This window comes from Callospermophilus lateralis, chromosome 16, assembly GCF_048772815.1.
Source record: "Callospermophilus lateralis isolate mCalLat2 chromosome 16, mCalLat2.hap1, whole genome shotgun sequence".
Lineage (NCBI taxonomy): Eukaryota > Metazoa > Chordata > Mammalia > Rodentia > Sciuridae > Callospermophilus > Callospermophilus lateralis.
Window position 1 is genome coordinate 43,975,080 of NC_135320.1, and position 16,216 is coordinate 43,991,295.

Here is a 16,216-nt window from a genome sequence, read left to right on the forward strand (position 1 = left end):
TTGTCTGAAGTGTGTTTGAGTCATCTGAGCGGTGAAGACCTCTTACAAGTAATCTAGCCTCAGCCGCTGCTCCTGGTTAGCTCTGCCCGGGCCCCCAGGAGGAGGCGCTGCGGTCCTCGGTCGCATCCCTGACTTGGCTCACAGTGGAAAGAATCTTCTTGAGTCTGGGAAAGGTCTAAAGCTATCACCTCTTAGGGGAACATTTGTAATGAGCAAAAGTTAAAATGCTTTTCTTAGTGTAACTTCCTTTCTTCAAAAAGAAAATTTCTGACTGCGCATCAGAGATACAAGGAGCCAGTCACAACATAGAATATAAAAACAAGTACTAGGTAACAGAAAAATAGAAGAAACCATTTTTGCTTGTGGATTGTTTGTGTCTGTGGTTCCCATATAGAAACATTCTGAGTTGAAGTTTTTGGAAAATTGACTCAATTCTTACAAGAGGAAATCCCTATTAAAGCTAACAGTTTTCACATGTTTCTATACTTTTTATGTCATAGGAAAAGCCAGATTTTGGAAAAATGTTGGAGTACTGACACACACACACACACACACACACACACACACACACATATATGCTGTTTTGTAACTTACAGCCTACATGCTGCTTTAAATAAGAGATAATACCACCCCTCTTTTTGCAAGTGAGAGTACGACTAAGGTTAAGAGTTTAATCCTTTTGATGGCAGTCTCACAACTTCTAATTGATAAAGCCAGACTAGTGTCCACCTGGGAAGGCACTTACTCAAGTTCTTTTTCTGCCCTATCAACTATTTACCTTAGAAAAATAAGTCACTTTTTAATAAAACCTTTTATTATGTTTATGCCCATCACAAAAATTAAGGAATGTTAAGCATAATTACCTATCAGTGTATGTGTATTCGTATTTTGTGTTCCTTCTAAAGACCACCTTCTAAAAATACCTTAAAGTGATGGTATAAGATGCCTAAAATGTGTGGAAGCAAAACCAAAATAAGGGGCTGTGGTTGTGGCTCAGTGGTAGAGCGCTCGCCTAGCATGTGCAAGGCCCTGAGTTCAATCCTCACCACCACATTAAAATAAAGGTATTGTGTCCAACTACAACTAAAAAAAATAATAAATTAAAAAAAAGAAATCCTGTTTAAAAAAAATTAAAACCAAAGCTACAGAAAACCATTAGATTATTTTACAAGAGCAGAGTTATTGACACATACTGAAGGAAATAAGACAGGCATAACTATAGTTTCTTCAATGTGAAGTTATTGATATATATGCAGAAAACAAAGAGACTTAAAGGAATGACATTAAAGTGTTTAAACTTGTAGGCTCTACTTTTTTTTTTTTTTTAACCTTTGTCTTATTTATTTATTTACTTACTTATAGTGCTGAGGATTGAACCCAGGGCCTCATGCTTGTTATGCAAGTGCTTTTACCACTGAGCCAAAACCCCAGCCCAGGGTCTAACTTTTATATTGAAATGGTGATATGAAAATACACAGATCAAGGAAATAACTTGATTATACAGACAAGAGTAGAGGCATTATATAAAGTGAGGAGGCATGGGTTTCTGTTTCACCTTTTCCACCAACCAAGAGTGTAAACTTGGAAAAGTTATTTCATTTATCCATGCCTCCTTTTTTCATATATAGATGGCCACTAAACCCAATTAAAAGAACATTTATCATCTGCTCAGCATCTCCTTCTGGGTACCTCTCTTCTTCCATCAAGTCCTGGTTGGGCTAACAGTTCATGGTCCTCCTAAGCGTTTTCAAAATAGAGCTAATTCAGCAAAAGTTGGAAGAAAAATCCTTCCCTCTATTTCTCAGTTACCTGAGCTAAAACAATGTTGTTTTTTTGGGGGGGTGGGGTGGGGTGGGGGGGTCATTAAATTGCCTTTGAATTTTAAAAAATTCTTATACCTTAAAGAATCTTGATTCTATTCTGTCTACTTACTTCATAGGATTATTGTCCAGTTAATGAAATGCAAAACAAGATAGCATAAGATATTACTAAGACAAAAAAAGGAGTATATTAACTCTCTAAAGCCATATTTTCCTACAAACCAGATGAACATATATTAAGAAAAATATTGCTCAAAGTTTTTAAAAAAAGTTTTAAAAAATTCATGCTAAGACCATATTTCCAGTTTTTCTAACAATCTTAAAGATAAGTAAAATCATAAATGGAAAAAAAAAAAAACCTTTCCAAAATCTTGGTTTTCCTGCTGAGATTCATATGCTAGCTCCTAAAAGAATTGCCCCAGGAAGCAGTTTAAATGAGTAAACAAAGGTAATTAGGGAGAAGAAAATTAGAGTACACGTAAATAATTACAAACTGCTATAACAAAACTCAAAGCCCTTGACCTAAATAAAGCCAGTTTTGTACAAATGATACTGCAGAACAGTTTCATCTATTTAATCTATTCTGCCCACTATTCAGTTTCTTTCAATCAAAACAGTTTGAAGACCTAGGCTCTGTGGTCTCTTAAAGGAAGCACATGGCACATTTCTTTCTTTTTTTAAAGAGAGCACAATCACTTGGATTGAGTGTACAACAAAATGATGATTTTGACAGAAAGTGGTAAGGACTATGATAAATGAACAAAAAATATGCTACTTATGGAAGAAAATAATTCTGAACTCTAGAAACATCCATGTAAAAGTTCTCATCTGATTGTCTTCCAGTAGAAAATGGCCAACTATAACCCAAAGGCCAGATCTGTACTGCTTATTTTTATACAACCCACAAGCTAAGAATGATTTTTACATGTTTTTAAATATGTAAAAATTTTTTAGTTGTATACAGACATAGTATCTTTATTTTTATTTATTTATTTTTATATGGTGCTGAGGATAGAACCCAGGGCCTCATGCATGCAAGACAAGCTCTCTACCACTAAGCTACAACCCCAGACCATGATTTTACATTTTTAAATACAGAAAATTCAAAATAAAAATACTTTCTATTATACTTACAAGCTTTCTATTATATTCTTTGTGTATGTGTGAGGGGGCGGTGGTTACTGAGGATTGATCCCAAAGCCTCATGCATGCTAGGCAAGTGCTAGACCACTGAGCTACATTCACAGTCCAACATTTTTATTTCAGTGTCCATAAATAAGGTTTCATTGGCACATAGCCACATTCATTGTTTATGTACTGTCTGTGCCTCCTTCTTGCTATAGTAGAGGTGAATCACATAGTCTGCAAAGGCTAAGATATTTACTACCTACCCTTACCAACTATAATTTTTTAAAATATTTTTTAGTTGTAGTTGAACACAATACCTTTATTTTATTTATTTATTTTTATGTGGTGCTGAGGATCGAACCCAGGACCTCACATGTGCGAGATAAGTGCTCTACTACTGAGCCACAATCCCAGCCCTATAAAATGTTTTAAAACTATCGGCCTGCATAATAGAAGATGAACAACATGGTGAAGTATTAGTTTTATAAGTATGATTTTTATACTCAAAGGTATGGAAAACTTAAAAGAATGAAAGGCATTTTTCTGTCCAGTATTCCAAGAAGGCAGATCAATCTTTATATCAGCAATTTGGGTTCCTTTGCCTATAATGGTTCTCAATGATTTTCATGCTTCAGGGCGGAAAGTGGAAGATCTCAGATGCGTAGAAAACATTCTTACCTGAATTCTTCTTAAGAAGTGGAAAAGGGAAAAATGACTTAAAACTGAGGGAGAAGATGAGGCTTCCCAGAAACTGAGGAAATGGTTGGGAGAGAATGTGGTTCAGAGATTTCTGTGATTGACCCTTATGTCTCTATGGAATGTACCACCATGGCCTTGGGAGCACCAAGAAGCATCACAAAGGGATCAAGGATTATGTCTTCAAATGAATCTGGACATTGGCTGAGTTAATTGCTATGATGTCAAATTATACTTTTTATATTTCCCTCATCCTTCTACAATCATCAGTTGACACTCCATTACCAAAAAAAAAAAAATGTTTTCTTCTCTACTTATTTATTTATATTACTATGGGCTCATCAGTTGCTAGCTTATTATCATAATTCATTTTGATGGTCCCATTTATCATATTCAGCCAGTGAATGCTCCTTTAAGCACCACCTGTCTGCATAGTTTTGATCTATTCCCACCACTCTTTGCTTCCTCATTTGTTCGAATGACCAAAAAAAGAAAGGAGGAGAAGGAGAAGAAGCATTCCAGGTTCATCTAGGACCTATGCTTACTGGAATTAGTTCTTTCTCTTAGAATTAGTTATTCCTCCATGGAAAAAGAAGAAATAGAAGAAGGAGAAGCAGAAAAAGAAGAAGAAGAAGCATCCTAGGCTCATCTTGGACCTATGCTTACTGGAATGAGTTCTGTCCTCTAGAATCAGTTATTTCTCCATGGAGCTCTGTTTTCTTTTATTGAAAAATTATATGAAGAAATCATAATCAGAGTATTGATGCTTCCATATCTTTGCAGTGGGCAGAGATGGGTAACCTATTCATGTTTGTATGTACTGTTTGTCTATCTGCCTGTGTATAAATATTCACATATCTCACCAACTGTATTTATTCTATATGTACAAATCATGAGTTCATGCTAAAACCCCCAATTCAAATTAAATACCATAGGGTTTATTTTAGTTTTCTGTCATTCTTACCTATTTTTAATTTCCTTTTCCACTGGTGGGAAACCAGACTCCTATTGGTCTAATATATTCATTTGGATTATCTTCCTTAACTGTTGCCATCTACTCACCCTGGCCCTGTCCTATGCAGGTGCCCATCAACCATATGGGCTGCTGCTATCTTTCCTCCCCCTTCTAAGATCTAGTGATTTTTCTTAGACTGAATTAGGAAGAAAATAAGGAAGGATGGGGAGGAAGGTAAGAAGACAAGACGCCTGCAGAGTTTCAGATTTTATTCTGCAGAGTAGAAGGACTTCTCCCTACCACACCCTAATAACACATGTGTACATGCACATGCGCACGCACCCACACACACACATACACATGCACAAGATGATTTATTGTAGGGAATGATTCTAGTGTCAGCACAAAAGTAGCTTTGAGGATGGAGGGGTTGCAAACAAGATGACAGGTTCAGGAAACAAATGATGAGGCCTAATGATGGGATGCACACCCCTTGGATGACCTTGCACTTACTTTGACTCCTCTGACTGTATGAAGAACAGTCCATAAAAATTAAATGTGTAGTTTCTTTGTGCCCCCCCCCCAAAAAAACATAATAAAGCTACACTCCCTTGAAATCTGCATTTCTAGCCAGGAATGATGCCACACCCTTATAATTCCGGTCACTTGGGAGGCTGAAACTGAAGGATCACATGTTTGAGGCCAGCCTCAGCAACTCAATGAGGCCCTGTCTCAAAATAAAAATTAAAAAAGGGCTGGGAATGTAGCTCTGTGGCAAAGTGCCCTTGGATTCAATCCCCACTACCAAAAACAAACAAAAATCTTAATTTTTAAATTTTTTGTGAGAAGCCAATTAGATCATAAAATTTTTCATTATTGCTTGTGGAAATAGTCTTTTTTAATTATAAACTATGAATGAATATTTCTGACCTAGTCTATATAAAAAATAGAGCATAGAAAATTCATTCTTCTACCTTTATATCTAGAACAAATTCCTGGAATATGTGGAGGTTAAGAGCCAGCTAATGGAAAAAAAAAAAAAAAAGGTTAACTCTTTGTAGTGAAGGAAAAGTAACTCCCTTGATTGATTGATATGAAACCATGGGAGGTAGGCCACAGGCTTTTGCTTTTTGATGTGTATTTCTATAAGCTTTAGATGATGTTGCATATTTATCTTTCATGTCTTCTTCAGGACCCAGGTCCATTATTCAATCACACTTGGATTCCCATCCAGGATTATATATTTCTATCACTTAGGAGATATGTCATAAGCATTTGCTGAATGGAATAAAATTTCTGAATTATAAAAAGCAAGCAAGGATTAAAACCAATACACTTACAAATATTTTAAAGCATGATTATCATTAGCATGACTAAGACATACCTAGAAGAAGACCCTTATCTTTTTTTTTTTAATTAATTTTTATTGTAGGTTGTTCAAAACATTACATAGTTCTTGATATATCATATTTCACACTTTGATTCAAGTGGGATATGAGCTCCCATTTTTACCCCATATACAGATTGCAGAATCACATCAACCCTTATCTTCCTGTAGCACTGCTCCCTGGAAATATAGGTGCTCCACAATGTGTTTTTAATTCAATTAAGCAAATTTTCAGAGTAATCCAGATAAATGCCTAGTTATCTAGAACCCCTACTAATTACAGTCACAAGAAAGGGTTTTCATATGAAACACTTGAAGGTTAAGAATGGTCAAATACAAATCACAAAGGCAATGAAAATTTCCAAGGGGTACACGAAGGCCTTTCACATATTTTATGATATTTGGTTAAAATGCAAGTAATGGTTAAAAATGATAGGAATTGTGAAATACAAGCAGATGCATGTTTCAAATGGAAAACTGCCTAAGGCAAAGAAGGCAGTGTGCTATTAAATTATAAGTGTCAACAATGATAAAAGCAAAAACAAAAAATTAGGGGCTGGAGTTATGGCTCAGCGGTAGAGCGCTCACCTCGCATGTGTGCAAGGCCCTGAGTTTGATCCTCAGCACCACATAAAAATAAATAATAAATAAAATAAAGTTATATATATATATATATATATATATATATATATATATATATATATATATAGTGGTATTTATACTATCAAAAAAAAAAACACCCTAAAAATGCAAGAGAAAGAGATGCAGAATGTAGCACTTTTTTAATTATCAAGTTTAGTAGATTATGTAAATTCCCAAGCTATCTAAAACTGAATAATGGTTTTGTTTTTCATTGGAAATTATGTTCAGAGTCTACACAGACATTTTGAATCCAGGGGTACTTAACCACTTAGCTACATCCCTAGCTTTTTTTATTTTTTATTTTGAGACAAGGTCTTGCTAAGTTGCTGACTCTGGCTTTGAACCTGTGATCCTCTTGCCTCAGCGAAATTGTTTGAGCCTACTCCTGTTCTATAGCAAACCCATTATACTGAGGCCATACTTTGAATAACATGGGTATCTACACTATGATAAATACAACAAAAAATTTTGCAGACAATGAGATACTTTACAAACATTTGGCTCCTTAAAACCTTTTACTTTTCATTTTGAATTAGAAAAATGATGAAGCATCACAGTGGACATTTGGAAAATTCAGAAAAGTATAAAGAAGAAGAAGATGAAGAACCAGCAACCATTGCATTCTGATTAGCCCTCATCTTCTTTCTCTGACTTGAATTATTGTAATGGCGTCCTAATTGTTTCCCTAGTTGTTTCTTAATCTCAGCCTAGCAGCCAGAAGGATCAGTGCTAAAATGTTGATTAGATTGTGAAACTCCTCATTTCCAAATCCCCCAAAGTTCTTTCATCACTCAGAACAGAAGCAAGTATGAATAATGGCTTGTGAAGTTCCATTTGACTCCCTTTGACCCCTGCTGCTTCCTTATCACTCATTTATCACACCAGGTGTGCCCTTGCTATTGGACCGTTTTTTCGTGGAGCACCCATATTCTCCCTAAATAGGAGCAAGGCTAACTCCCCACCTCTTTCAGGTATTCTCTCAATCGTTATCATTCCAGGGAGAACTTCCCTAATGACCTCTAAAATTGTAGTCCTCTAAGATCCCTACCTCCTTCTCTGCTGTCCCATTATCACTATATAACATGTAATTAATTTCTATCTGTCTCCTTCTGCTAGAATGTAAACTCCATAAAGACAGGTCTTTTGTCTGGTTTTGTTTGCTGCTGTTGTTAGTTTTCTAATGCTTCATAACAAATCATATCCAAATCAAGTGGCTCAGAACAGCGATCATTTACTGTCATGTTTTCAGTGGGTCTGGAGTTTGGAAGGGGTTAGGCTGGGTGGTTTGGGCTCACAGTCTCTTATAAGGTTTCAGTAATATGTAGTCTGGACTACAGTCAGCTAAAGGCCTGATTGGGGCTGCTTCCCAAGCAGCCACTCACATGGCTGTAACCTGGTGCTGGGCTATAACCACGATGCCTCAAGTCCTTCCTAAATGGACCTTTCCACAGAGCTGCTATAGTATCCTCAGGACACAGCAGCTGTTTTCCCTCATATTGAGTGTTTCAAGGGAGTATGGGAGAAGTCAGTGGTTTTTATGACTGAGTTTTGGAAGTCAAATGCCATCACTTCCGTTGTATTTTATTAATCACACATGCCAGTTCTGATTCAGCGAGGAAGGAGACTATACAAAGAGCTGAATACCAGGAGGGGAGAATTACTAAGGACTGCCTGGGAGGCTGACTAGTGCATCTCTATGCCCCCTGTGCCTAAAACAGTGCCTGGAACACAACAGGAGTCCAAGAAATACTTCTAGGCAAATAAATAAGTTCCCCTACTCAGTAGGTTTTGATATAATCCCCATTTCAGACATTTTAAGAGCAGCTGTGTGTAATTAGTTCATGTAGAACAGTGCTGCCCAGTAGCCAGTAGGCTCATGGACTAGTCTGAATTCAGATATGTTGTTGGGTTAAAATACACACCAGATTTGAAACACTTTGTAGGAGAAAAACAATGTAAAAGATATGATTGTATCACTAAGTTCCAGTCAGAAAATAGAAATCATACATTATTTGGAACAGGGAAGGTTTACTGTGAAGAATTATTAACTCTAACAAGGAACACTCTAAGACGGTCTGAGAACTCTGAAGAATTCCCTGAGCCTAAGGGAGTTTCTAATGACCAACTCCTTTGGGAGTCGCGCCTCTCCAAAACTGAGATTCAAATGGGAATTATAGATTCCTCCAGTTTTCTCTAACTTATTAAATGGCACCACAATCCACACAGTTGTACAAGTCAAAACTGGAGAAGGCATGGTTGCAACTCAATATGGGGCAGAGAAGTTTGCTGGGTTGTGTAGGTTAGAGCTGGCCCACAATTGGCAGACAAGCAGGCAATACCACTACAGGGCATTTGCACTGGTATTATAGACAGGTGAGCTAAGGCTGGTGTGCAGGCATTCACATGTGCCAAAGGACTCAAAAATTTGGGAACTGACTCACTGGCTGTGCACAGCTTAGAGTGCACATGGTCCAAGTCAGAAGAACCCCTTTGGAGTTCAGGCTGGTGGGCAGCCATGTTGAGGGAGTTGGGGCATTTGCTTGCCCAGAGGGTGGCATGGGGACCTGGACTGAGTTGCTTCAGGATGGGCATTGAGATGATCACTAGGCTGGGGTCAGGGCCTGGTGAACAAAGGCACACTCTGGTTGTACAGATAGATGCCCTAGATGTCTTCATCTGGATGGGTCAGGTAACAGCTCAGCAGCACCAAGAAGAAAACAAAAACACAGAACTCTGTAAACAAAAAGAGATGTTCCTTTCTCCTGCAATGTTCTCCTACCAGAGGGCTTGCTGCAAAGAAGAGGGTTTTTAGGTTTCATGATCACAGAACTGGTAATGCCTGGTGAATTTAGATCTGAGAGGTAATAAATTGATAACTGATGCAATTAATGTTTTAAAATATTGATTCATATTGAATAGATAATATTTTGGATATATAGGATTAAATAAAATATATCACTAAAACTAATTTCACTTTTATTTTTATTTTTCAGAATTAACTAATGAAAAGTTTGAATTTATATATGCTGCTTACAGTCATAATTTAACTCACATTGTTTCTCTTGAATTGTGCTAGAACAGATATCTAAGTTAGATAGCTCATGTGCACAGAAATTGATGGAAGTACCTAGGAAGAGAGTGTAGAGAGAGGAGGGCTCTTAGTAAAAAGTCCCCAACCCCCTACATTTAAAGGTTGGCATGGTGAATAATTTATCAATATGGGCTATGAGATGCTCAGTTATGAGGGTCAGATAATTGGAGATGTAGCTCATTGGTAGAGCACTTGCCTTGCATGCTTGAGGTCCTGGGTTTCATTCCCAGCACCACACACATACAGATGTTGGATCAGATATTACTCTGGAGTGCTAATGTTAATATTTTTGGGGAAGAGACTAATATTGCATACAGCAGAAAGATTAAAGCAGATAACTTTGCCTAGTGGGATGGGCTTTATCCAATCAGTTGAAGGCCTGAATATAGTAAAAACACCGACCTTTTAAAGAAGAGAAAATTTATAAAACCACAATGCAGTTAAGTTGGGACTTTGGTATTTTCCTACCCTGGGACTCAAACTGAAATATTAGTTCTTTCTGAGTTTTGAGCCTTCTGACTTTTGGAATGAAAATATCTTCCATCAACTTTCTCGGGGTCCAAGCCCCCAGCTTGCCTCCATAATGAGATGAGCTGATTACTTATAATATCTATCTATCTATCTATCTATCTATCTATCTATCTATCTATCATCTTCTATTTCTCTGCAGAACTCTAATTAATAAGATTGTACAATAGCACTTGGAAGGAATGAATCTGAGGAGTGTTATGGTGGTGAGGGGGAGCAAATGGGAGATGTATGACTGTTCAGGGACTGATTTTCTCATTAAATAAAAAAATATTAAAACATGAAAGTATGCGGATGGTAGTGATGAAGAACAGGGGGTGCAGTTAGCAGTGTAGGCTATGAAAGATATAATGGAATGTTTGGTGGGAGAGGGAAGTCTTGATAGGTTTTAGGGCCAGAGCAGCAAGACTTCCATGGTGGAAAGGTAGGATGCAGATGGGGAATTTCTTAGAGTAACAGCAAATCTCACCTTCCTCAAGGTGAGACGGGGATAAAGGCACTTGTCTTGATAGAACAGTCTGTCCTTTCTTACAGGACAGAAAGGAGTGGATTAACCTTGTACCAGCCAATAACGGAATACCTGGAGCACCCATAATTTCTTTCTTGTCATTATAATTTCAAGAGTCGGCAGCTATAGAGTGACACTGACTTATTCAATCTAAGTCAAAAGGGACTATTAACTAAATTTTTTAACAGTTGAATTGTTCTGGACTGGATTATTTGAACTTTTCTACACTGATCTGATACTTATATATATAAGTTCATTTCCTTTTACAGTAACCTTAGCTTTATTTTTTTCTCACTGATACTTTACTTACTTCTGTAACACGATTACCAAATAGAATGTGAATATGTTTCTAGTAGGAAATTGTGAAGATTAAACTAAAGAACAAAAAATGTAGAAAGTAGGTTTTAGCAATGTGTTTTTGTGCCAATATAGGAGAAAAGAGAGTTTGGCTCTAGCTTCTGAAAGCTATAATCTGAGAAGAGACTTGAGAGTGATTCATTGAAGTTACCCTTTCAATTTTGGCCTAAGAATCCTCATCTTGGCATGAAATCTAGGTCACTTGGGCAAGTCCTTTAAATTTTTTTTTTTGGACTCAATTCATCCTTGGGAGATTGCATTATTCAACCCAAACCTTAGGATAACTTTAGGAATGGAAAATTAAAGAAATTGAAACCCCATATAATATCAATGCTGTATAATCAACACTCCCCACAAGACAACAAATGATAAAACATATCTGTGGTTTATAAACCCCAGCTGCACAAATCATAAAACTTGATGAGGGAAAACACAGGGCACAAATTGTTGGAAAACACCTTGGACTTGGAACTGTGCAGATTGGAGCTATGTCCCTGACAGTATGCTTGCTTCTCTAGGTAGCTGGACAATTTCGCTCAACTCACCTCCCCATTTGGTAAAAATCAGAAGGTAAGAGATAATTAGCTTCACATTTGGAGTTTATAAATAGAATACCTGAAAAAATATGCATCTCAAAGAAATGCTATTACATACCCTAAGAAAACAATATTAACTCATACTTTGATATTCTTAATATACAATTAAATTAAGTACTTTTATGGCTAGGTTTGACATTTACAAATGCTGCTCATTATGATACACAGTATCTGATTAATTAAAGTGGAGAGCCCATTAAAGCATGTTATGCTGCACCAGAAGCTTAACCTGGATCTAACCAGTGTTACAGAGCACAGATACTGAGGCAGAATGCAGGTCCCCCTTCAAACCCCGATTCTTACAATCATGCCAGAAAGATTTCAGGATTTCAGACCATGTCTTTCCTGCCCTCCCCTTCATGGGAGGTCCAGGGAAGCTTCCAGATAGTAGCCAGGTCCACCTCTGAAAATATATATATATATATATTTGTTGTTGTTGTTGTTGTTGTTGTTGTTTGGTATGAGGGATTGAAGCAGCCAGGGGCACTTAACCCCTGAACCCTATCCCCAGTCCATTTTTACATTTTTATTTAAACACAGGTTCTCAGTAAGTTGCTTAGGGCCTTGCTAAATTGCTGAGGCTGGTTTTGAACTCATAATCCTCTTGCTTCAGCCTCCCAAGTGGCTGGGATTACAGATGTGTGCCACTGCACCCAGACACCCACCTCTTGACTTTTTTTTTTTTAAACATTTTTAGTTGTCAATAGACCTTTATTTTTATTTATTTATTTATATGCGGTGCTGAGAATCAAACCCAGTGCCTCACACATGCTAGGCAAGCACTGTACCACTGAGCCACAACCCCAGCCCGCCCACATCTTGGCTTTTGACTGGCAGCAAGATGACATCAGATCTTCTAGTCCCTACTGCCATTGACAATCCTGGGTCACTTTGGCCCATGCTCACGGGTTCTAATTGGAACTTGTTATTACAGATTTTATGGTTAGGGGGAATCATCCTTCTCTTCCTGAGTTCTGGGATCTGGTCTGTGTAAAGCTTACAGAAGTTCATACCTTGTGTTCTTTTTGTCAGCATTGGGGCCTGCATTTTACCTGCCACAACAGGTTGTTTGCTGAGGGATGTAACGTATTCTGTCAACTTAAGTCAGACAGGGCTGCAGATAAATTGCTTTTTAAAACAGAAAGTATGTGGGGGTTGGCACAGTGGGCCCAGTTCATAGAATTATCCCCTTAACCACATGTTCCCACTTCTCTGTTTTCTATCATTGGTACAAAGTAAAGGGGAGACAATCACTTTATCACTTTATCATCAGTCAGGATCCCTGAGTTCCCTAATCACAGTAATTCTTCCTTCACTTGTTTACACCTAATGGTGTAAACACCTAATGGTTGTAAAGGCTGAGACAGGGGCTCTTTGTTAAGGAGAAGGGGCACAAATGGTTATGAAGGGTTATTTAGTGAGTTCACAGGTTCATTGATCAGAGGAGAGAAAAGCGTGATGTCTTCCCAAACTTTTGTTTTAAACAAAATTTAAACATAGAAAAACTGTAAGAATAATATTTAAACCTACTAAATATCTTTACTAGATTCACCAGTTATTGACTAAGATAAGTGAAAGTTACTTTCCCAAATCTAGACACATAGCTTCAGCATCTCTTAAAGCATTTCATCTACCATTATCACACCTAAGAGAACTCACATCAATTAATCATAATTATATTATGCTGTCTTGTTTACATTTCTCCAACTGATTCAGAACATCTATTACAACTTTCTTTATAACCTAAGATCCCATTGGAGTTCATTCTAGACAGTGTGAATATTCTATTAATAAATAACCTTTTGCCCAGAAGTTTTAGTACCCGTTACTGATCTTTGCTTGAACCAAATATTATACTGATCTTGCAGAAATTCTTATTTTAAAGTTTTATCATTTTATCTGTATTTGATAGATGATATAAAGCATATCTCAGCTGGGCACAGTGGCACAGGCCTGTAATCCTAGCAGTTTGAGAGGCGGGGAGGCAGGAGATTATGAGTTCAAAGCCAGTCTTAGCAAAAGTGAGGCATGCTAAGCAATTCAGTGAGATCCTGTCTGTAAACAAAAATACAAAGTAGGGCTGGGGTTGTGGCTCATTAGCCAAGTGCCCCTGAGTTCAATCCCTGATACCCCATCCAAAAAAAAAAAAAAAAAAAGAGTATCTTTGATGTCTCCTTCTTTCTTTCCCTTACTTTCTCTCTCTCTGTATCTCACATTCTAGCTCTTGCTATGAACATTATGTGGACTCCTGGATATTTGGAGGGGGATTGTAAACTATTACTATCATTTTTTTTTCTTTTTCATGGTCCCATTATCCCAAATTTGGCAGTGGGAGCTCCTTCAAGGTAGCTCATTAATGTACATGTGTATGCATGTATCATACAACCTAAATTAGTTTTTGAGAAATTTCTAGTTCTCTGGCATATACAGTATGTCCTGGGCTCATCTTAATCTTTCCCTGCCCTAGAACTGAAACCAATCACTTCTCCCAGGAGCTCTGGTTCCTTCTAATGGGAAATGGTGTTTAGAAACAAAAATCTCAGTGTTATATGTCTAACAGCAAGGGGTAGATCCAGATTTATGGTGGCTGAAGCAAATACAGTTTTGGGATTTTTAAAAAAGAAGAATACAAAATTACAAATCTAAAATTGGGTAGACAGCCTTAGAAGAGGATTCCAAGTAAGGACCTGTAATTTATATTTTATGAGCTTCCTTACTATTTGGGTGTTATTGCTTTTAGTATCTTTCAGTGAGGAGTATTCAAATCCAACATCATGATGTTCTTTTTTTAGCTTCTGCTGATTTATTTTAAATAAATCAGGATGAAAATCATGTTTCTGAAGACCTTCAATATATTTGTTGATTTATTCTTTCTTACAATAGAGACAAAAATGGCTTCAGAATCACAACACCAATATTCTTACCAAAACCAAGCCTATTAGTAAAGTTCAAGATTTTGTTGCAATTTTTCCTAATACATTGCCTATTCTATTTAGGATATGCAGCCAGAGTACTACATCCAAGTGTACCTAATTATTTTTCTGTATGGTCATGGTATCAACCAATATATAATTAACTTCATTTGTTTCTATTTGAAACTGAGAGGTTTTGCTCTTTAAAAAAATTTTTTTTAGTTGTCAATGGACCTATATTTTATTTATTTATATGTGGTGCTGAGAATTGGTCTCAGTGCCTTACACATGCTAGGCAAGTGTTCTACCACTGAGCTATAACCCCAACCCTTTTATCCCTAATCTTTCCATCCCCTAACCACCATCCTCTATAAAAAAATCATTTTTTATAATTTGTGGTTTATCGCCTGGAAATATTTTTTTTTGTCAAAAGTTGCAACTATTTAACTATTGTTTCTCTTTTTTCTTTAAACAAATATAGTAGATTGCACTCTTGAATCTTTTTTCTTCTACCTACTACATGCCAGGAGTCACGCCATATCTACTCATGGAGATCCTCATTCTTTTTATAGCTGGAGAATAATCCTACCCTGTAGATGCTCTACAGAATATCTAACCAGTTTCCTACAAGTATAATTTGATTGTTTCCATTATTTAAGTTGCTGTTTTGGAAAAGTGAATAGACTGTACTGTTAATTCAAACCTGAGTGAATTATGTGTCCAGACAATAAAACTAACAATTTGGGAAGCATTTGAAGTTCACCAGTCAGAACATCTAAAATTTTGGTTCATTCATTCATTTATTCAACCATAATTGGATATCAGGATCTGATATTAGAACATTATTCACCTTGATGAGATAAATCATCTGAGTTACTGAAATGGATTTACTAGCCTTCTTTAAAAAATATTTTTAGTTGTAGATGAACACAATATCTTTATTTTATTTATTTACTTTTTTTGTGTGGTGTTGAGATTCAAACCCATTGCCTCACATATGCTAGACAAGTGCTCTACCACTGAGCTACAACCCTAGCCTTTACTAGGCTTCTTATAGAGATTTGATTGGTTTATAAAATATGAAGCAGTTGACCTGAGAGTTGGACACTGGAAGTAAGTGGTTAATGGAATCTTGGGTTCTTATTACCTCTTTCACTGCATACATACCATGCATAGATGTGGCTCCACTACTTGAAATCTATATCCATAGGTTTGATGCAAAATTAGAGCACTTACTTAGCCAAGTAAGCAAGGCTTAAATTTTCAAGACAATATTCTTAAATACATATAAGATGTACACAAATATAAAATAAATACACACATAAGAAACACACATAACACAATGCATGTATCTATATATCTATATCTATCTATCTATCTATCTATGCATGCCAACCATCCATAACTATGGGTTCTACATCTATGGAGTCAACCAACCTTGAATCAAAAATATTAGGAAAAAAATTGCATCTGTACTGAACATGTCCAGACTTTCCCCCATCATTATTTCCTAAACAATATAATATAAAAGCTATTTACAAAGCATTTACATTGCATTAGATATTGTAAGTAATCTTGAAGTGATTTAAAGTATAT